This window comes from Desmodus rotundus, chromosome 3 (genome assembly GCF_022682495.2).
Source record: "Desmodus rotundus isolate HL8 chromosome 3, HLdesRot8A.1, whole genome shotgun sequence".
Lineage (NCBI taxonomy): Eukaryota > Metazoa > Chordata > Mammalia > Chiroptera > Phyllostomidae > Desmodus > Desmodus rotundus.
Genome location: NC_071389.1, coordinates 41,347,119 through 41,370,616, shown reverse-complemented (window position 1 = coordinate 41,370,616; position 23,498 = coordinate 41,347,119). Strand labels below are relative to the sequence as shown.

Sequence of the window (23,498 nt, the reverse complement as noted above, 5' to 3'; positions counted from 1 at the left end):
AAGATATTTATATGAGTATAAGCTAATTCTCAGTGACCTAGTGAACCTAGAACACTTACCTGCACTTGACCTAGGGATAGAAGTGGGCTAAATCAGCCTTTGTTGTGCTCAGAGGCTGGGTTTTTCAAGGCAGGAAAACCAGGCTCTCTCAGGTTCCCCAGGGCAGTATCCCAGGCATCTCTCAGGAAAAAAAAAATAGAAAGAAAGAAAGAGCAAGAGAGAGAAAGTCTTTGAAGTGGTAAAAGGAAATGAGAATGGGTGGACTCCCCACAACATCTTATGGAGATTGATGTGATCCCAACCATGCAAGCTAGGTTAAGACCTCAAATGAGCTGACAAAGCCCATGCCTGTCAAAGGCTGGATGATCTGGCCTTAGGCCAGGATGCATTTTAGATGGATTTTTGGAAATAAGAAAGCCCCTGGGGTTTTTCTACACTGCTTGCTGGTGTCTGCAAGCTCTTGCTATTGGGTGGGGAGATAGCCTGCTTGGGGCTCCTGGTGCCAGGCTTATTCTAAAGAGCTGGTGAGATAGAGCAGGAGCTTCCTCTGCCCCAACCCTGCAGCTGCCATCCTCTTCCCAGAGGGAGGGCTTTTGCTGGGTTGATGCCTGAGCCTACACTTGAAAAGACTAGAGAGATTGATACCCCAGGAGTCTTCCCAGGGTAATAGACACTCAGTCAGCAGCCACCATACACAGGGCTCTGAGCTCATTCAGTTTGGCCTCATTCTCCCACTCCTGATGCTTATCTGGGTGGCTAGCTGGTCAAGTTGATGGGTCAAGTTTCCAAAGATCTTAAGTATTTCAGAGTAGTGTGCCATCTGTGCTAGGATCAGGAACTCAAAGCTGTGCTGGAAGTAGTTGAGTTAGCTGTTGGAGAACCGCTGTATTTCATCCAGGAACTGCTTGATCTGGCTTCCAACTCTTCCCGCACAGGCTGAAGCTCATCTTGGGCCTGGCGAAGTTCGGCCAGCACCATCCCTGCCTTATCCTTTTCCTTGTACTTTCTTTCCCACATCGGCCTTCAATCGCCTATCATCCTGTAAGGCCCGCTCCCACTGCTTCACTGCCATGCTGAGGCTTGGGAAGACTCTGCCAAACTTTTTTAAGGATTCAGTCAAGGTCTTTTGGATCTGGCTCACCTTTTCCTGACTGAAGGCATCCATCTGCTTCATGGCCATGTCCAGCACCATCACCATGTTCAGAAAGTCCTGGTCTTGCATCTGGGATTGGAGAAGACGTCTAAGGATATTTTCACAGCAGATTTGAGTGTGGCTAGGTCATCATCTGAGCTCTCCTTCACGTCCTTCTGAAGACTCTTGGTATAGGGAACGGTTCCACGAAATGTGTGGGAAATGTGGCCCAGCTCCCACTCGGAAAAGCCAGTGGGTGCGAGGTTTGGCAGGCAGGACCCACGCCCACAGACAGGCTCTCCTGTGGGGAATCAGGCCTACATTTTACCTAGGCTGCTATGAGACTTGCTTTTGCTAAAACTCCCTCACCCTGAGTTGAGGCAGCAAATGTTTACTGAGTATCTTTAACTTCCTAAAGTCTGAGCTAAACCTCCCAAGTATGGAGTGTAACCAGTTCAACCACTTTCCCCCTTGATCTGTAACATCCTTCTCTTTGAAGTAATTAGCAGCATTCTTTCCTTCGTTGTCTGTAAAAGGAAATCACCTACAGTGAACCTGTGCATAGTAAATGAGGACCATCCTCATGTAATGTGCCCAGAAAAGCAATAAAACCCTGTCTAGGCAGGGGCTGGGCTCTCTCTGGCCCTCTTGCCCTCTCTCTCACTTAGAGAGAGTGGTCATTCTGTCCCTTTTTCTCCACAGGAGTTCTGTAGTCCGTATGAATTTGTCCATTGCTGCCACAACACACATATCCCATGGGCCGGGATCCGTATCACTTGGTCTGTACTTCCAGCTGCTGGAGTTTCTCATTACTCCCCTTCAAAATCTCTCTTCACTGTTCAGGTAGTAATCTGTTTCTTGAGCTGCTCAGTCTTGAAAGGCAACCAGCTCAGGGTCCTGAACCTGGCCCAGACACTGGGATCCTCAGCTGCAACTCAGTTTACCTTTATTCGTTCTCTCTTTTTTTTTTTAAACATGCTTACTTTACTTAGAGTGGGAAATTACACTGGGGCAAAGTCAATGCAGACATACGCATGAAACATATATACAAGGAATGCTCAGAGGGGCTCATGTCGGTGCAGAAGCAAGGAGCTCTGAGTGAGGCAGAATTCTGCTCTGCAGGTTTCAGAGGGAGCAGGGCGCTGCCAACACCTTGATTTCAAACTTGTAACAATCCGAACTGTGACATAATTAACTTCTGTTGTTTTACACCCCCTAGTTTGTGGTACAGTAGTCTCCCTTTCCCCACAGGGACACATTTCAAGATCCTCAGTGGATGCTTGTCCCATGAATAGTACCAAATTCTATATATATATTTTTTCTATATGCACACACCTATGATAAAGTTTCATTTATAAATGAGGCACAGAAAGAGATTAACAACTACTAATAAAATGGAGCAATTATAACAATACTGTATCCTATAATAAAAGTTATGTAAATATGGTCTTTCTCTCTCTGTCTCAAAATATCTTTTCACTTAAAGGAAGCACCCACGACTTTTCTTTAGCATATCTGAGTTGCCAGCATCACTACTTTTGCAGTTTGGGGACATTCCTAAGTACAATCAGTGTTCTTTGAACACAAACACCACGATACTGTGAGTCGGTCTGATAACCAAGTTGGCTACTGAGTGACTAATGGATGGGAACATATACAGGTGGATATGCTGGACAAAGGGATGATTTACATCCTGGGCAGGACAGAGCTGACAGCACAAGATTTTATCACACTACTCAGAAGAGTGTGCAATTTAAAACCTATAAATTGTATGTTTCTGGAATTTTCCATTTAATATTTTCAGACCACAGTTGACTGGCAGGGGGGTGGGGTGGAAGGTGGCAGGGACTGAAACCATGCAAAGCAAAACTGATAACAAGGAGGGAGACTACGAAAAAACCTCATAGACCCCGACAATGGTACGTTGATTACAAGAGGGAAAGGGGAGTGGGGAGGTAGCAGGGAGCAAAGGGGGGATAAATGGTGATGGGAGGAGACTTGACTTTGGATGGTGAACACACAATACAATATACAAATGATGTACTGTAGAACCGTATGTTCAAAATTTATGTAATTGTATTAATCAATGTCACTCCAATAAACTCAGTAAATTTTTAAAATAAAATTAAATTGTTAAAAGGGGGGAGACTACTGTACTGTGTCATGGCAGCCCTAGGAAATTAATACACATCCTCTGCACAACACATCAGAGCTTCCCGATGCACATGTGAACTCAAGTTCTCGGGGGAGCGTGTTTTTCTCTGTCACTGGAGGTGCTCAAGCACAAGGAGAAAAACCACTGAGTGCTGAGGCAGTGGAAGAATTTGAATTGTGTCTAAGAGTCCCACCTAAACCAGATCCTATAATCTTAAAATCTGAAGGGGACGAAGGGAAAAGATTCCAGGATTACAGTACAATATTCAGAAGTGACAACTTGTTTCTAATATAGTTGGATTTTTATGAATTTGCCCAGTCTTATAAGCTACAGCCATGAATTAGAAAATGATTTTTTTAAATGCTATTCAGGTCTTTCTCAATGGTTTATCCACCTTCAAAGAGTGTCTGTCTTCCAAGTGCATTGTGGATTTATTCGCTTTGTCTGTATCTTGCCATTTTTCAGTCTAGGACTGAAAATGTGTGTTGCATAGGTAAAACACCCTCCTGAACTAAGAAAACAGGAATGACCGAGACTCACCTAGGACCTCTGAAAGAGCCCCAAACTCCTCATATCCCCTTGGAACTTAAGAAGTATTAAATGACTGTGGTAGTGGAAACTACCAAAGCTACAAATGAAGCAAATTGTACCAAGTTCAAATTTCTTGGAAATGGAGCTTCCTGCCTTTTAGTATTAAAGGGATCTCAGTTTCATCTTTCTGATTACCCCCCACTATTGGACACTGATTTAATGTTTTCATAAAATTGCAAATAGGAGCCTGTTGCTTGACACCAGTTATAAATTAGGAAAACATATTCAGCTCCTCTGTAGGGATTGGTTTTCTTATGGGGAAAATGGCACAAGGCGAAGTGTAACTGCTTTGCATGGTTTTGTGAGATTTGTACTTCCTGGCCCTCTAGTCTTGAAGGGAAAGGAGAAAGGGAATAACATTTGCTAACCACTTACTAAAGGCCAAATTCTTTGCACGGTACTTAATTTAATGCTAACACAATGAAACATGATCACCCTCTGTTTTGACAGAAGACATAATAAGAAGCCCAGAATGATGAAAACACTTTCCCAAGGCTAGTGAAGGAGCACAGCCAGGTTCAAAGCTAACTTTTTCTGCCTCTGAAATTAACTTCTTTCCACTTCGTGCATTGCCTTTCTAAACTAGAAGAGTAATATCTCAGATAAGGGTGGACGGGGTAGTTTTTACTACCATCAACCTAAACCTTGTGCTCCTCAAGTTCTGACAGATTTTCTCCAAGGAGCCATTAAGAAATACCACTGATCCAAGGGCTATAAATTAACACTTTCTTCATATACTGCTATAAGCAGCTATTTCAAACCTGGGTAATATCTTCCTTAAAATAAGTATCAGTTGTCTGGGTATTTATGCTCTATCACTCTTGGATTTCCCATCCTTGACTTCATTAATAGAATTTTTCTTAATTCTTTTCCTCTTTTTATGGCTTTGCAAGGGGCTAATTTGCAGACAAAATTGCTAATTTTACAGTTGATTTCTGCTTTGTCAGCATGAAACTGACTGAGGAGTTATTAATAGAAGAATAGGATTCCCTTTTCATCCTCTTGCTCTTGACTGTAGCAGGAGGTGGGACGAAATCCATTATTTAACAACATTTGTTCTTCTTGAAAGGTCATCATTCCGGCCTTTCAGTTTTCACTAAACTATAGCAGTATCAGCAGCAACAGCAGCCACTTTGTCTTCTTAAAAGGCTTCTGGAATTCTTCCAGGTTATATGGTTGGTATAAAACTGCCTTTGAGATCCAACTTGGGAATGGGGTCCAGCTGGAAAATTTTCTCAGTATTTCTGTGCATTTTCCAAATAGTAATTTCTAGGCATAAGCATGTGTAAGTGTCCTAGTCACCTACATTCCTGGAATGGATGCTGAATTGGGGACATATCAGTGAGAATTGTATTTGGCTGATACTAGCACAGAGTAGAAATAATGGCAGCATAAATGCTAGAAATTTATTTTTCACCTAAAATGTATCTTAAAATAGGCATTTAGGATTAGCATGGTGACTTCACACTGTCATCAGGTACCCAGGCTCTTTCTGACTTTCACTTTATTACCAGGTTCATGTGGTTTCCATTCTCAAGGTTAACCCATGGTTTGTTTCAGATAGCCACTGGACCCATGACTACAAATACATCATGCACAGCAGGGATCAAAACACAAGGATAAAGGGAAAATCAGCTGTCTATCAATTTCTTGTGGAATTTTTCCAAAAGTCTTCTCAATAATTTATTTTTCTATTCTCAAGCTGCAAGGGAGGCTGGGAAACATAATCTTTTAGCTGAGTACATTGCTACCTCCATTAAAACTAGGATTCTGTTACTAAGAAGCAAAGGTAGGACAATTTTAGAGAAGCAAGTAGCATGTCTGCAACAGTGAGCAAAAAGGATGACTAAAAAAAAGTAAGCTAATAAGCCTTTATTAAGTACCTATTCTGTGTCTGGTTAATTAATTCCTTTAAGGCACAAAACTTACATATTATTGTTCATGTTATATTCTCAGCCTAGAATGCTTTCACCTTTCTTGCTCACCTGGAAAACTTGTATTAATTATTCAAAGTTGTTCTCAAATATCTTCTGCTGTCTGATGCTTCCCTGGAAGATTCTTCCCAGGAAGAACTCACCGATTGCTCAGCTCTATCCCTGTAGCACTTTAGCCTTACCTCTGTTATGCCCTGTAATTCCTCAGCAGCAGGATGCTAAAGAGAAAATAACAGGAGAAGGAGGTAGCACTGACTTAAACTCCGAGGTGTGCCACTTACTAGCACTGGGCCAGAAACATCTGCCATTTGAGCTGTGCTATTTTGTCTCTAGAAGAGGGAAGGCTAAATACCACCTCACAGGCTTAGCAAAGATTAAGTGAGATAATATGTGCAAAGCACAACTATGGGCACTTCTTACAATGTATTAGCTTATCTTATTAGGCTGTATTATACGCCTGTTATGATTTACAGCAAAAAGAAATAACACCTGTTTTATTTAAGCCATTATTATTTTATGATTTTTTAATAACATTCAATAGAAATTTAACATTCTAATTAATAAAGTTTCTGGAGCTATGTTATTCATATACCATTCCTCATAAACCTACTTAAACATATACTTTATCAAAAAAAAAGACATCAAAACTGATAGTCAAAGTAGAGAAATTGAATGTGAAATGACTGGCCATGAATAGTTACACATACAGCCTAGAATTAAATCTAGAGAATAGTAGTTATAGTTACAAAACAGTCTTTTGTATATCAAAACTATATATAATATGAAAATAACAATAAATTAACTTAACAGGAACTATAAAATTTCCGGGTCATATAAACCAAAACATCTAGTAAAAGAGCAGAAACTGGTGAAAAGTGATTGTCCTCATTTTTCACAGGACAGTCAATAGATAGAATTCTGATGCTGAAGATGCTACATTAGGGAATACAAATGTGAGCAAGTTACTTAAAATTATAAGTATAATTTTATTTAATGGAGCTAAAGCTATGAATGGAGCTGAAAGCCATGAATGGAGCTGAAAGGAAGCAATAACCTTCTAAATTACTAGATGAGAAAAACAAAGACAAAAATCTCCTAATATAGTAAGAATATTTCTAAAGAAAAGGAAAAAGCAAGGACAAAAGTTTTAAAACAACAGAAAATGTAAAAGAGAGATGTAAGACCATAATAATTTTCTTAAAATAATAGTTAAGAATTATAATAAGATTAAGATAAAATTTGTTTAATGTTTAGGTTAAATCAAAATAAAAACCGATATGCCTGAAGCAAAACATCTTTGAAAAATAATGAAAAGAAAGAGCAGGAAAAATGCCAGACTAGTGAAAAAATATAGAATACAGTACTATTATATGCAAGTAAAATTAAAGCAGATTGGATTAAATGTCTTAAACAAGGAAGTTTACTAAAAATACAAGATATAATGACACTATAAGTCAAATTATCTTTTAAGAATTAAAATATATAAAACTAAAGTGTATGAAGTAAAACTCATAAAAATGCAGGTTAAATAGCTGAAAATTTGTGAGCACAGAGCACTCAAATAACGTAATTTGAAATAAGTAGATATATGCTAACCTGGAGAAATAGCTAGATACATTAATTAAAATAGAGCTAAATCAAACTGTATCATCTGCTAACATAATATACACTGTCCTTTTTTTAAAAAAAGATTTTATTTATTTAGTTTTAGACAGAACAGAAAGGGAGAGAAAGAGAGGGAGAGAAACATCAATGTATGGTTGCCTCCTGAGCGGCCCCCACTGGGGACCTGGCCCACACCCAGGCATGTGCCCTTACTGAGAATTGAACCGGTGACCCTTTGGTTTTCAGGCTGGCACTCAATCCACTGAGCCACATAAGCCAAGGCAAATACACTGTCTTTTTAAGGACCCATGGAATACTTTTATTAAGTATCATATACTAGAAAAAAATGTAAAACCTTCAAGAAACTCAGAAAGTAAAACTATTACATACTATATTTTTGGCAAAAGTACAATACTAAAAACAAACAGCAAACCAATCATAAAAAATTTATTTCTAAATTGAAAATTTAGAAATGTAGACATGGTCTCTTAATTATATGTAAAAAATATAGATATCTAGAATATACCTAGGAATCTCTGAAAATTACAAATAAAAGCATTAATATCAAAATCTATTTAACTTTGACAAAGATGTACTAAGAGGAAAATTCACAGAATTTGAGTAAATTAAAATATATTAATTATATTCTTTCTAAGTGTTACTTAGAAAATAGATTAAACAAAAAATTGCTGAATAAGTCCTATATGAGTTCCCTAGACAAAGATTAATGAAATTTATTAGCCTTTCATTTTTCAAAAAAAGACAAAACTGAATGGGGAAACAATACAATATATAAAATAGGAATGAAATGGAGATAAATATGTACAGGTAACAAGGGAGATTATTGCAAAAATATTTGTGCAATCTAATGTAATAAATTTTGAAATTCTCAATGAAAGTGATTATTTTCTAGGCAAATATGTGGGTTTAGAAGTGGATTTGAGGAACAAAATTTGTGACTTTGTTCTGTAAAATGGTATACTGAAAACCCTATCAATCCTCTTGCTGTAAAATACCTGGAAATAATGAATAAAATAACAAAACAGGAAATTTGTAAATGCAAAACTGGGCTTACAAAACCATAAGAAAACCTCTTGATAGTGAGATATAAAGTAAAAACATGAACTTAGGCAGGTAAGCAAAACTGTAAAAGGATGCTACATTTTGTGTGTATTTACAGATACAAATATCTATCATGACCTACAATCTACCCAAGGTGACTTTATGAGGCACAGGGCCAGTGCAAAGTAAGAAGTTGAAATAGAGACCCCACAAATAGCTGAGGTTCCCAAATCACTATATCATTAATAAAAATGTGACCTACAAAATAAGGGAAAAAAGAAAAGTGCCCCACTAAAAAGTTAGCTGTTTTATCCTCGGATAGGAATAGAAAGATCAAAAAATCTCTCAGCAGAGTTGTTGTCTATACTGACAGTATCATCATTCCCAAAACTACAACTTAAAAATTTGATTTAGAACTGTTCTATTAAGAGTAATTTCAGGCAATTAAAATAAGCAAATATAATTCTTCTTTTGAAAAAAAACACCCTTAATCCAGGTCTCATGGAAGTTCCAAATGCAAAGCCCCAGCAAATATAAGTTCACAATAAACCTGCCTAAATCACACATCACACAAAAAAATCACAAAGCAAAAAAAAAAAAAATTACAAAGCCAAAGCACCATGAGTGAGAGTAAGCAGAAAAAAACCACAGTAAAAGTAAATCCCCAAAGACCTCATACATAAGTATTTTCAATATGTTTACAAAAGCGAAAGAATTTCAAGCTAGGGTCAAGCAATTATTAAAAATGCACTAGGAGACTTGAGAATGAATCAAAAAGAAATCCTAAATGTTGACTATGTAATAAGTGAGTTTAAAGACTTAAACAATACATTAGGTACCAGGTAAGATAGTTGAAGAGTACCTGCATCACCTGCAAAAGCATCTAATGATTTTGTCCATGTGTCCTTTATAGTAGTTCCTGTAATCCCCTCTTCCCTACTATAAAGGACACATGGACAAAATCAAGGGGGAGGGTGGAGGTGGAGGAGGGAGGTGGGTTCAGCTGGGGTGGGGTGAAGGGATGGGGAGAAAAGGCATACAACTGTAATTGAATAACAATAAAAAAAAAAAAGCATCTCATGAAATTGCCCACAATGTAACACATGCGAAAATACAGACAATACAAAAGAGTTTATGAGACCAGGGGAATAAAATGAGGAGATCTAATATATCTTTAATTATACTTCTGTCAAAGATGATTTTAAAAATGGGGAAGAGAAGATAGTTGAAGAGACAATCACTAAGAATGTTTGAACCTTGATGACAGAAATCCAATGAATCTGAAGCTGCATAAATAAAACAAATCTACACCTAGGCTTGTCCTAGTAACACAAAAGAGTACCCAAGATAAAGACCGATCTTAAAAGCAAATAAAGAGAAGAGTTAACTCACCTACAAGGAAACAATAATTAGACTGACACCAAGCTTCTCCAAAACCCCTAGAGAAACTAAGTAGAATGGAAAAAATGTATTTAGAAGGCTAAGAGAAAATAACTAAAAACTTAGAGTTATATACCCAATGAAACCATGTTTCAAAATCAAGGAAAAATTGGGCTTTCAGGTAAACAAAACTAAGTGTACCACCAACAGACCCTCAGTAAAAGATCTGTTGATGAAACAGGCCAGCCAAACACTTGACAGACACAATTTGCCAAAATCACACAAGAAGAAATAAACAACCTGAACAGGTCTATATCTTTTAAGGACATTGAGTCTGACTAGAGCTGGTCCTTGTCTGCTCTATGCTGGTGAATCACCATTTCCAACATCCACTCACTTTTTTCTCTGGAGAGAAGTTTTTTATTATTTCTATGTTCAATATTAATTTCCTTTTATTGAGTATTTTCTATGAGTTATTATGCTGTGCTAGCTGCTTTTGATATATACTGTTTAACTTTTTTTAACAACCCTCCCCATATTATAGATGAAGAATCTGTTCAGCAAATTTAGGTTTTTGTCCCTTGTCCAACAGTTAGCTGAGTGAATGAAATTGAATTTGAAAGTACCCTCCGACTCCAAAATCTATGCTTCCTCCACAGCCCCATGCTAATGCATAAAAAGATAGAGCTGATGCCCTGGAACATGTGAATCAATGAGACATAGCTTTCCAGTCTCTAAGGAGTTAATATTCTTGCTTGCTCCTGTTTTAGTGTCTTTTTGCCTCGACAACACCTACCATGACATCAACTTCAAAGCGTTAAACCTGGGTGTTTGATCTCCTGCCAGCATGCTTTCTGACATACACTGGAAAATACAAGTAGGAAACCAGAAATGGTTCAGTCATCCTGGTTAAACATTCAGGGCACCAGTCAGGAAAGATGTTGACCATATAATTAAGAATTAGAAGCACACATTAAAAAATATATATCAGTTCAAGCAGAAAGAGTGAGACCAGGGCGAGGTTCCTGGGTGCCCACAGAAGACATAAAGTATAAGCAACTGCTAAACGTTAAATTTTCTCTGGCTTTCGCTACATATGGTGCAATTCTAGGGTGGTACAGTTTTACCATGTCCACATGTGTTTTCATGAGTGAAGGGACGGGGAGGGGGAGACCATACTGGTTTTTTGTTTTTTTTGTTGTTTTTTTTTTTTTGTAGTTTCAAAGGCACAAGAAAGAGGAAGTGGTTTGGAAGGAAAAGAAAAGGTAGCCATGGTCTGCCTTTCAAGTGTGTGTGGCTTGAAGTGTAAGAAGTTAGGTAAATTGGAGAGTTCAACGGTTGTTGTAGTCATGTCTGCCTGGGAGATCATTTCTTTCATATGTTTTTATTGTGGTAAAATATATATAACATAACAGTTACTATTTTAACCATTTTGAAGTGTACCGTTCAGTGGCATTAAGTACCTTTACGATGTTGTGCAACCATCACCACTGTCTAGTTCCAGAAACTTTCTTTACCCCAAATGGAGACCCCATATCCATTAGTAGTCACTTCCCAATCCTCCTGACCCTGGAGATCACTAATTTTCTCTTTGTCTCTATAGATTCGCCTGTTCTGAACTTTTCGTGTAAGTGGAACCATGCAATATCATGACCAGCGACTTTCAATCAGCATCAGGTTTTCACGTTTGTCTACACGGTAGCATGAAGCAGTACTTCATTCCTTTGTATGGCTGAGTTATATTCCATCATATGGACATTGAACATTTTGTTTGTCCGTTCATCAGCTGATAAACATTTGGGTTGTTTCCGCCTCTGGGCTACTATGAATAGCGCTGTTTGGAGATCATTTTAGATCCACCCAAATCTATTTGTCAGGCCTTGAGGAAAGCTCTAAGAAGCCCACACTTATCCAGAGTGCCCCTGCCCCCCACACCTTTGCACAGGTACCAACTCCACTCTCTCACTGTGGAATCTGCTTCAATGTTATCCTCGAAGAGCCCCTCATCTTTCACCCTACATAAAGCAGCTCCTTGCCCTGCCAGTCTCCATTCTGGGCGTTTTCTTGTTTCTTTTCTTCATCACAATCATCACAATTTATTTTTTTTAATATCTGTCTTGTCTCCTCTTTTAAGGAGTGTGTTTCCCTTAAGGACAAGAGACCTTCTTTCTCTATCCATGGAGGAGTTGTTCTCAGCACCAGTGTCAAGGCCTGCCACATCACCAGCATTTAATAAAACTCTGGTAATGGAGATACTGAGCTAAATGGACTCCTGAGATGTTATGAAACCCAGTCCTTTGCTAGTCTTTATTTAAACTTGGCAAGTTTAAGTAAGTAAGGTGTTATAAGTAAGTAAGTAAGTAAGTAAGTAAGTAAGTAAGTAAGTAAGTAAATAAGGTGTTTAAGTAAGTAAGGGGTAAGTAAGGTGTTGCTTAAACACCTACTTCAGCGGATCTGTAAAGGTTGTCCAGGCACTGTGAGGGGAATGGTCCTGATACTATTTTGCTCAGCAGGCACCAGATTATGCAAACCTTTTAAACCATGACCGTTCTTCTTAGCCAAATATTCACCTGGCTCACTCCCTGGGTCTGCTTCAAGATCCCTGCTTTGTGATGCATACATTAACTATCTATTTACAACTGTGATGAGGGAGGGTCTCTTTTCTTACATGTCTCATCCCTCTTTCTAGAGTTAGTTTTCTCCTTAGCACTTATCGCCATCAAACTGTCTTGTCTATTGCCTGCCTTTCCCCATTAAAGTGTAATTTCAACAGGGCAAAAATTTCCAACAAAAAAAATTTTGTTCACAGCAGTGAACCAGTAACATTTCTTTGTGTAATGTACATGACGATGAAAAAGGAGATCTATAATCCAGTATTTTCAACAATTACCATGCATACAGGTGCTCCATTAATATTTGCTGAATGGATGAATGAATAGATTTTTTTCCCAGGAGGTGCAGGCTGGCACCACTGCCAGTCTGTAGATTTCTCAGCCACATCTGGATCATGGTATGTGGTACTCTATGATGCCTGGCTGTGAGTCACTAAGTTGTAGCAATGACCCTACAACTCTTGGGTTCTAGTCTTGTTCCAAACTACGGGTAATATGATGTGCTTTCCTAATATGGACCTGCATGTTCTTCTCCTGAGCTCCATCCTGCTCCCCTTCCAGAGATGTCTATGGTACAATTCCTGCAAGTCATAATATCCATCATGATCTGTTTCTATCACTTCTAAATCGATTGTCATGTTCAGTCTTATTGGAGCATGGGAAATAATATTTGTTGTGTAGTAGACATTGTATAAATGATACCTCATTTAATTGTGGCAAACATTCTAGAAGTCAAGTGGGTATTATTCTACCCCTTTTACAGATGAGGAAATAAACATTTGGAGAATTTAAGCCCAAAGTCATCCAGCACATAAGAAATCATGCTCAGAATGAACCATGTTTGACTCTAAATCTGTAGTTCAAAGAATTTCCAGCCTTGGATATTGCATTCATTTTCCATTGCTGAAGAAAATCCCTCATATTTAGCAACTTAACATGACACTCATTCATTATCTTAGAACTCTGATGGAAGAAATCTAGCACTAGATGGCTAGGTTTTCTGCTCAAGCTAAAATGATAGCATCAGTTGGCCATTCTTATTTGGAGCTCAGGGACTTCTTTCAAGCTCATTCCTATTACTAGTGGAATTCAATTCCTTGCAGTTGTAGACCTGGAGTCTCATTTTCCAGCTGGCTGTCCATTGGGGCTCTGCTCAGCTTCTAGAAACAACCCACATTTCTCATCACATGCCCCTCAAGTCAGTAATAGTATATCAAATCTTTCTCAGGCTTATAATCTCTCTGGTTTCTTCTGATACAAGCCAGAGAAAGCCCTCTACTTTTGAAGTGCTCATGCCATTTATTATATTAGACCACACAGATCATCTCTTTTTGCCATATATAAAAATGGCACAATCATGGAAGTGATAGCTCATCATATCCACAGGTTCTACCCACATACAAGGGGAAGGGTATTACTCAAGGAGGAGGATCCCTGGGTCACCCTTAGCCTTGTACCTACCACAGATGTGGTGAACCTGAAGTGAGACCTAGTGTTTCACTGGCAGCCACGTGGCTTTAAAGCAGGAGCCAATGTCCTGGTAGCTTTCTTGCACTCCACAAGGTTCCTAAGTCAGCCATGAACAGATTTTTACCTTCTATTTCATTCTCCTCCAATTCCATGAGATTCCTTCATTCTCTCTAAGAGTTAGATGTGCGAGGTGAGATCAACCAGTAACATCTCTTTGTGTACTGTACATGACGATGAAAAAGGAGATGGGGGAGAAATGAAAGCAAACTGAAATGAGTTCACAAATCTAACTAAAAACTAGAAAACTATATTAAGAATTAGTAGCCAAAATTACTTTTCTTATCTTTATGAAAGATACACTTGGAGCCAGACTTCTTCCTATTATTTTTGTCTTCGTGTCGAGTTTCGTGTTAAGCTGCAGCTGGAACAATGAAGCCCCATGCTGGTGCCTGCACAGTGAAGCCTGAAGTGCTCTGAAATGGAAACCAGCAATTGGTGCTAATTCGGATTCACAGCTGAGTCTCTTCAACTCAGACAAAGACTCTGCTACTTAGAGAGTAACTGGGCTCAACTTTCCCCTACATTTTACAAATTCTAAAATACTTTATCTTCCACTCTGTAAAAGACTGCAAATCTTGTGAACTTATATTGCCATTATCTTTCTTATCACTTTTGCAAAAGTTACTTTCTTATGTGTAAAAACTGCCATTTTATAAAATTCAATGTCTGACACACATTAATTGATTAACAAAATGTCTAGTGATACACCACAAGCTAAATCAGTGTTCTGTGTTATTTTACCTATTGTGCTGTTTTATTTCTAAGTCTCCTTTAAGACTAAGGCTACATATTTATGAAGTAGTGGGTTGAATTAGGGTACTAATTATTAGTATAAGCTAATCAAATTGACTTGGGTTCTGTGTCTGCTTGTAACCAGTCCTTCTGTGATCTTGCTTAGAGCATCTGAGATGAATCCACAAAGATACAGTGTAAGCAATGAGTCCACCTTAATCGATCAACAAAGTTCAAATGGGGACTGGCAAGTCCAGGAAAATGCTGAGCTACAAAAGAAGGTTCAGTTTGAACACTGACAGCCTCTTGCACCACTCAGATCTATTTGTTCTCTCTTGTCATGAGAAGCTCCAAAAGTACAACATAGCACCATTTTAAAAAATGAAGTTGTTCTCGCTGCTTCACTGAGAGGAGCGATGCCAGTCCAATGATTCCCATTCAACATGGCGGCCAGCTGTGATATCCTGGAAGACTAAAGTGAGTTTGTGAAACAAGCTACAGTCTACTGCTGTAGTTTTTGTGGAGGGAAAAACTAATACTCACTAATTCCTTCATCAACTATCCATCTGGATTCCCTCACCCTCATCCAGAGTGTTAGCTGGTTGGGGTTGTTCGCTTAGTGGGGTGACCCAGACTTTACTCCTAAGAGATCTGAGTACGTAGTTGCTCTGCCCTTCTTCAGGTATGTTTGTTGTAGTTGAGCATAGTCTTTAGGAGGCATGGAAGTGTAAAGAGACACCCCAGTGATTCTTGAATATTCCATACTTGCCCCTTTAGTGGAGCAGTCACCCCTTTGCCTTCCAGTGACAGGATAAATCACCACAGCCAGTACGGTGATGCTCTTCTCAGCCTGATACATGAGGAGACCAACGTGTTTTGGTGGTAGTTACAGCATTCAGTTTAGTGGAACTCTACTACCTGGAAAAGAGTTTGCCCCCACCACAGAACTAAGTTCTGTAAATTCTGTAACGGAAGCACAGATTCCACAAGTGGATGACTGAGCGTGAGAGTTGGGATGGGGTGACTCACTTCCATCCCTTATTTTCCAGAGCAATGTACTTTAGTTAAACAGGAAAAAATATCACCAAAGACATAAGCCACAACTTGAAGGACAGTATCCTACTCTGAAAGCCTTGTCACACTTCCAGTGCCTTAGCTGAGTGTTCACAGGCCATCCCATTCTTTTATCAGGCTGGCTGTTCCTAGGTGATAAGGTATATAGTAAGACCATAGACTCATAATCATAAGCCAATTGTCACACTTCTGTTGCTACAAAATGGGTCCCTTGATCAGAGGCAATGTTTTGTTGGACCCACATCAATGGAGACTTTTTATAAGCTTTCAGATGGTGTTGATGGGAGAGGTTCTATTAGAAGGGAGACAACACCAGTATATAGAGATTGTGTCAATTCCACTAAATTATATCCTCCTCCAAAGTAGAGGATTTTGATGTTGTTATCTGCTACTAGGTGGCTGCCTGGAATTCCTGAGAAATTGCTCCTTGGTCTTTGCTGCTGGCAAATTTGCGTTTAGCAGTGGCAATTGTTAGATCAGCTGTGGTGAGGGGAAGTTTATGTGGCTGAGCTCTTGCATAAGCTCTGTATCTGCCACCATGGCCTGTCTATTAGTTGCACCAGCATTGGAATACTGAAGAAAGGATATGGCTGTCATTCTGTCCTCCTGCATTGGGTGCTCTCCAGTGGCATTAAATGTGCAAACAGGGATCAGTGCATTCCAACAGCTATTCCCCCTGTTCTTCCTGATACACATTAAACAAATTCTGGAATTGCTTTGGCCTAAGCATTTTTCCTACAGAGCTAGGCTTGTACTTTTCTGTCAGGGCTACTATACTGAGACCTAACTCTGATTAGTATTTAAGAGGGAATGAGGGGTTTTAGGGGTCATAAAGGGAGTCATCCTATGAGGCACCTGCTTCAGGTGAAATAATAGCAGGGTCTCTAAGGAAGGGGAGGTTATTTTCCTCTGGAAAATGGGCTTTTGCTGCTTTTACTGGCCAGAAAGTTTCAAGAGCATTAGGGGTTCAAGTTTCTCATATTTGTTTACTCAAATGTTACCATCCCAGGTCTCATGGTTCCACTTGTTTTTGATCAAGGTCCTGATTTTGGCCTAGCAGACTTACTGAGATGATGCATGTACCCCCTTTGTAACTCAGACACCTTCATAATCAATTCCTGTGCCTGATTTTCATCACAGCTGTGTCCTAAGATTTCAGGCGAGAAAACTGACATTTAAATCTCTGAGAGAAGTCTTCTGGTTTTCATATTCTTCCTTAAGTTGAAATTGCCTCTCCTTTGTATTTCATTTTTCTAACTAAATCTCTAGTGCTTTCAAAAACAATCACCTCACTTTACAGCCTTTATAAACAAACAAAAACAAAAACAAAAACAAAAATCTTGTTCCTATACCAACTAAGGGCTACAACTTCTTGGTCTCCCAATGCCTTGCCCTTCAACTGAAGTCTCTGTTATCCACGGGGTGGGTGGAAGGGGGGAACTTAAGTGATTGCAATGCACAGCATCTTACTACAGTGCATGGCAATGGGTCTTAACTGCTTTTGGCCAAGTGGGCGATACCATTTTAAAATCTTGTTTTCTAGATTACTTCTGGTTTTAACCAAGTTTCTATAAAGCAGGGCCTGAGGCAAGGATTAAAGTGATGGTACTTTATATAGAAGAAGCAAGCCTAGAGATATGAAGATGAGAAAAAAAAAAAAAAAGGGAAACTAGGCCAGGAAATACGAGAAGCGATGCAATGCATTTTATCACCTGGTCACTCTTTCTCAATAAGTCAAGAAGACGTACAGTAACTTGTTGTTAGATGTGTTTGCTTGACCTGCAGGATTTCGTTGGAAGGTTTACAGAGAAATTTTTCACCTCGGAGAAATCCCCAAAGAGATCAATGAGGCGGAATTACCTGACTAGTTCCCTTCTCTCATTCGTCATTGCTCTTGGCTTGCCCCGTTGCACTATATCAACTTCTACAGCAAACGCAAGGCACAGGATCCTGTTTACAAAAATACCCAACCTTGAAAGTGTTTGGAAACCATAGGTTTAGAAACCATATAAATCAGTACGCAATCATGAAATCAAATAGCTATATCAAGCTGACTCTTAACTAAGGTATTCTAGGTAATTAATATTACATGGAGAGGATTAAGAAAGAAAGAATGGGACCAGAAATCCATAGAGAATTCTTGAGAATTTTCTTCTGGCTGACATGAAAATATGTTTAGATATTCATGCATATTTTTAAAATCAAGAAATAAAAATCACAATATATTTTATATAATCCTACCCTCAAAATAAATTTCTTCTTCTACTACAATAAATGACAATGATATAAATATCCACACACGAAAATTAAAATAGTTGGCATATATACATATACACATATATATGTGTGTGTGTGTGTGTGTGTGTGTGTATATATATATATAATCTTTAAAGCAAAACAAGTGCTTGAGTAAAGCACTTGAGTGACTTCGGGGCCCACACTAAGATAATTTTATTTTTACTTAAAGGTATGGTCAAAAAATCATGTAGGTCTCTCATGGATATGTATTTTTATACTGTTACTACAAGTAACAATAGTAACAGTAGTTTGTCTTTACTTGCAGTTCAATTTCCTGATACTTTTAGGCACCTCATTTACTCCAACAAAGATTAGACTTTCTGGATAGTAAGTATGGCTGATGTATGTCTGATATCATGGGCATAGAGAAAGTCATTGCTAAATTTTTGAAATTTGTAAACTTTTCCAAGTTTACCTTGAATACTTCTGAGGAACTTTGGAAGAACTCATTTGCATAACCAATCTCAGTGGCCTGAGTGATTTGAAACATGTCTCACACATGGACATATGAACTTAGTTTCATAAATGAGTTGGTCCCTGTTGGTCCTCTTTGGGAATAGTCTTTCTGCTTTAGAATATTTTAAGGAAGAAATGGGAACTATTCAATGCCTTGAGTCTTTCACACTCTGCCTCCTAGGTCTAATGGACCTTTAATAAGTACCCAATCTGAGAAAGAATCAAGGAGTTACTAAGACACTTGCAAATTACTGGACTCAGTAATTAGTGCTTCTTGATCTTTTATTATCCTCACTATGGCTGATTAAATGTGAATTCTTCACATATACAATTACCCAACGGTTTTTCTTTTTTTCCACAGACACTAATATATAAAACACAGGCATGAAGGGGTCCCTCAGGAAGTTTAACTCTTCCTATATTGGTGGGAAATGCTTCAAATCTGGCAAAAGACCAACTTCTAGAGCCTTTTAGAACATTGTTTGAAGGAGAGAACTTACGTGATATCAGAAGCTGTAAATTCTCACCTCAAGTCTACAACAGAGTACTCTTTCAGTAAATGTTTTCTCTTGCCATTATTATTATTATTATTATTATTATTCTCAGAAGTACTAATAACACTAGAGAATTGGCATTCTACTTGTTGTAACTCTTTTCCCCAGACAGCATCTTCACCAAAGTTCGAAGACTTAAACTGAACACAAATGGTATGTTAGATATCATCTGTTTCTTCACCAGATCTATGTTCCACCCTTCTGCACCATGTGATCCAGAAGGCTGATCCGTGCAAATGTGTAAATGGACTGCATTGCTCTCTAACTTCCAATTGGGTTTGGTCAATGGAGAATCCAACAGGATGTCAGAGGACAAGAGCAAAGTAAGGCTGTGTGTTGTCCCACTCCCTCCCATCATGATTGGTTAGTTGCCATCAACCAAAGGTCTCATCCCCTATCAGGCACTTCTCTTCACCCAGCTATCTCTGTCTTCAGGGTAGTAACCTTCTGTTCCCTTGCCCATTGAGCTAGTGCTTTCCTGTTACTAATCAGAAAACACTGCACTATTTGTGGTTTACCTGCACCCAATCATACCTTGGCAAATAATCTGTTTACTAAACTTTCTTCAAATTATCCAGTTTAAGTGTGGCATAGCTTTCCTGGCAGGACCCTGCCAGTCTTCCTGGTCTCTAGACTATTAGCTCTGTGAGGAAAGGGATCTCTGTTTTGGATTGTTCAGTGCTCTCTTCCCAGCCCCTAGTACAATGCCTGGCGTGTATTAGACACTCAATAAATATTTGTTCAAAGAATGACTGTTCTCTAAATAGGGCGTTAGCATAGGTTATGGAGTCAAAGGCTTTTGCAATTTTGGAGGCTCTCTTTAAGAAAAAGAATGTACAAATGTCTCAGTGCTGCAAAAACATGGTACCTTATTGCTCAGGTCCCTCCCATGACCTTGAATGGGTCCCATGCAAATGTAGGGCCCTGAAACTTAAGCTTCTTTAGCTTCAACCAGTCACTTCTTGGATCTCAACTCAGAGTTTCAAGGAATCTTCCAGTTGTCTTCACAAACACGTGAAGAAAGCAGCCTTGGTGTAATGCAAAATGCATAGAACTGGGAATCAGATACAGATGGGAAGGGGTTCCAACTCCTCTGCTTATTGGTTGTAAACTTGGATAGGGGATTTAACCTCCAGGAGACTTGGTCTACTTTATCTGTAACAGAGACAATTACCTGAAATAACTACGTAAAGGTCCTGGCATTAAAAGGTGCTTAGTGATTGCTCAGTTTTGCCTTTGCAGCCTCCCATCAAGCATTCCCCAGGCCTGCTTCCTACCTATTATGATCAAATTGGATTTTCACCCGAGTCCTCTGAGAGCCAGTCCAAGCAGCTGCTAGTTCAGGATCAGACCATGGCCCTGTTCACACCAAGTTCTGCAGTCAATATTTGCACAACAAAAACTTCAGCATGTAACACAATTTGCCTGCAGCCAAACATCCAGCCCTGTTTGCCACGGATTCCTTTGTGTCACCAGCCATAACTCAGCCAGATCTCTGAGGAACCATTTAGATGCTCTAAGCAAATTTTTTCATTGCTTTCTCGGAGAAAAAAATTCTCCTCATAATTCATTTTCTAAGTGATCCTCAAAGGCATGTCAGTTGCCTTCTACATAAACATTTTATTATAGGGTTGAACAAGCCACATTTTAGAGCCTGGGTTATAGGTTTTTTTTTTTAATTCAATGTACTCTGTTATTAATATTTTGTTCTTCCAATTACTTAAATATGAGTTATGCCCAAGTCCTTGCTTAAACAATGTAAAATTCATAAAGATAGGAATGATATGTGTTTTTTACATCATTGTGCTCTCAGAATAGAATATAGTGCCTGGCAAGTAATAGATACTCAATAAATATTTTTGAATTAGCAAATGAATGGTTGAGTATTTCCTAGGATAGCCTAGGAAATATGAGTTATAAGCATAAAATAAGAAATAAAATATGGGCAATAGTTTTTACTATATATCTACGAGGGTTAAATATCATGTGAGGGACAGAATTCTTCATGACTAGAGGTACTAAAGTAGAAACTGATGAACATGTGTCAAGAATTCTGTAAGAAAAAAATATTGTATCAAATTGAAGGTAATAGTTCATTATCTCTAATGTAATTCCAACTCTTAGAATATTTGATTTCCTAAATTCATACTGCCTCATAGCTATGTAGTGGTTTGTGGCAATTTGGGAACCCAATTGACCTTGGAGCTAATTCCAGTTCCAATACACTAGCTTTGGCCCTTTGACTAATTGAGCTTCTCTCAGCCTCATTTTCTGCATCTGGAGAGTGAGCATAATACAGACTTCCCAGAATTATTCTGGATTAAATGAGATGTTTAATATAAGAGCCCTCAAGTACCACTCTAAGTATCTATTAACTATTTAACAAATAGTACATCCCTTGTCTATGCCACCCCTCAAGTATTCCTTCTTCATAAAGTAGAATAGTTAGGGAATTCCTCATGAACGCAATGTAAGAAAGGATGGTGATGCAATTCAGAAGTCCTGGTCTCTCAGTCACTAGCCCTAACCACCTCCATGACTTTCTGCAAATTACTGTACCAGCTTTAGCCTCTGGTTCTTCAGCTATAACATGAAGGCCTTACATTACCTACTTCCTTAGATTCTCTCAAGTCCTGAAGAAAACGTATTTCTGCAAAGAGTTCCATTCACCTACATTTTAGAACTCAGAGCAGTATTAGACAACCCCACACTTCCGTGTTGATTTTTCTGACATGTCAGTAGGATCCTAGCATGCAGCTGAATCTGACTTGGTTTCATCAGCATATGATTATTGTGTACTTTGGGCTTTGTGAAGTACAATAAGCCATAATCAGCTACCATGACTAAGATGCAGGTGTCCGCTCTGAGGCAGACCTCTTCCACAATAACTTCATTTCTTCCTGGAATGAGACTGAAGAATTAATACACTGCAGCTATTAGGATAATATTTCAATTTTTTGAAAGGGAATGCTCTTAACACAGACGTGGTATCCCTCCTGCTGCTACACAATAGAGTCTCTAGCTCCTTCCATGAGGCCTCCCTCCAAAGCCCAGAAAACTCACTCTCTGCTAAATATGCACTTCCATAGCCATGTGGAGGAAAACAGATCATTTCAGCATCCTGCCCAGAAACCTGACAGCGCACGGGCGTGCCTTCCTAAAGTCTGATCAGTGCTTCACATAAAAAGTCTGATATCTTCTCATTATATTCTTTTCCTCTGGGAATAATTTTCAAAAAAATAATATGAATAATAAAGCATAACATTAAAGTGGGGTGAGCTATTCAGTGGATATGAAGAGCTAGGGGTCAAGAAAGGACTCTATTGCCTCTAACTGGGAAATTAAACTGCCCTTTCAGATTTTATTATAAAGGGAAGTAAAAGATTTTACTCAACTGTGAAGGCAAAAGGTTTGATTGATAGAGCTGTTATCCTTGGTTACCTTTATAATGACTTACTTTGGGTGAGTTGATTTTGAGAAGAATCTATTTCAGAAATAGGCCTCTGCCTCCATGTCTATATTTAAGTCTCAGCCACCCTTCCTCCACTCCCACAGCACTTTCATCATTGACGGGTAGTGCCCAGGTTCCAGAGGGTTTCAGGTCCCAATCACAGATGCACTGGCAGATCCTGGCTATACACTTCGAAATGTTCTTCTTGTCCATAGGTCTCAATGACAACCAAGCGTTTCTGCCACTTGTTCTAATTCCAGTAACTCACAAGGTCTGCTTTACTGAGGCTTTTCAGGAACTCTCTCTAGACCCAAGTTGCCCCAGCTGGAAAGATCTGTTTGGATACAACTGGAGGTTGAGTCCAGAAGGCACAGGGATATTGTGGACTAAAAGAAAGAGCAGAGAGGGCCATACTATAGACACCACCCTCCAAAGAAGGCTGCAGGAAAATAACTCCAATGTAGAAATCAGAGTGCTTGAGTTTCAGAATCAACAAATACTAAGTACCCACTGTAAGCTGCGGCTGTTCACATTGTTTCAACATAAAATCTGTATTTTAAGGCAGTCTCTGTTAACTGCATTTTATAACAAGGGCACTGAAGCTCAGAAAGGTTATATGACTTTCTTAAGGTCACAAACTTGCTCCAGAGTTGAAATTTGAACTTATTATCTCCTGACTCACATTTCTGTTCTTTTCATCATACTACAGAGGTTCCTTAATAACATTGGAATCGTGCTGCTGCTATTTGGTAGCTGGTCAAACCACTTACTCTCTCTGAGCTTTTTCTTTTCCATAAAATTTTGAGGATGGACCAGAGTGCTATTCTAGTCCCATGATGCATCAAAGAGGAAGAATTCTCCACCTATCTGGTATGAAAAGAATTATTACTCATTGCCTCCCAGAGCCAAAAGAACAGAATTAAAATCCTTCT

At 38.8% G+C, this 23,498-nt stretch overlaps 1 pseudogene; it reads right to left on the bottom strand.

Annotated features, from left to right (window-relative positions):
• Positions 1–674: 674 nt before the first annotated feature.
• Positions 675–23,498, bottom strand: part of LOC112309080 (bridging integrator 3 pseudogene) — a 62,693-nt pseudogene continuing 39,869 nt past the window's right edge.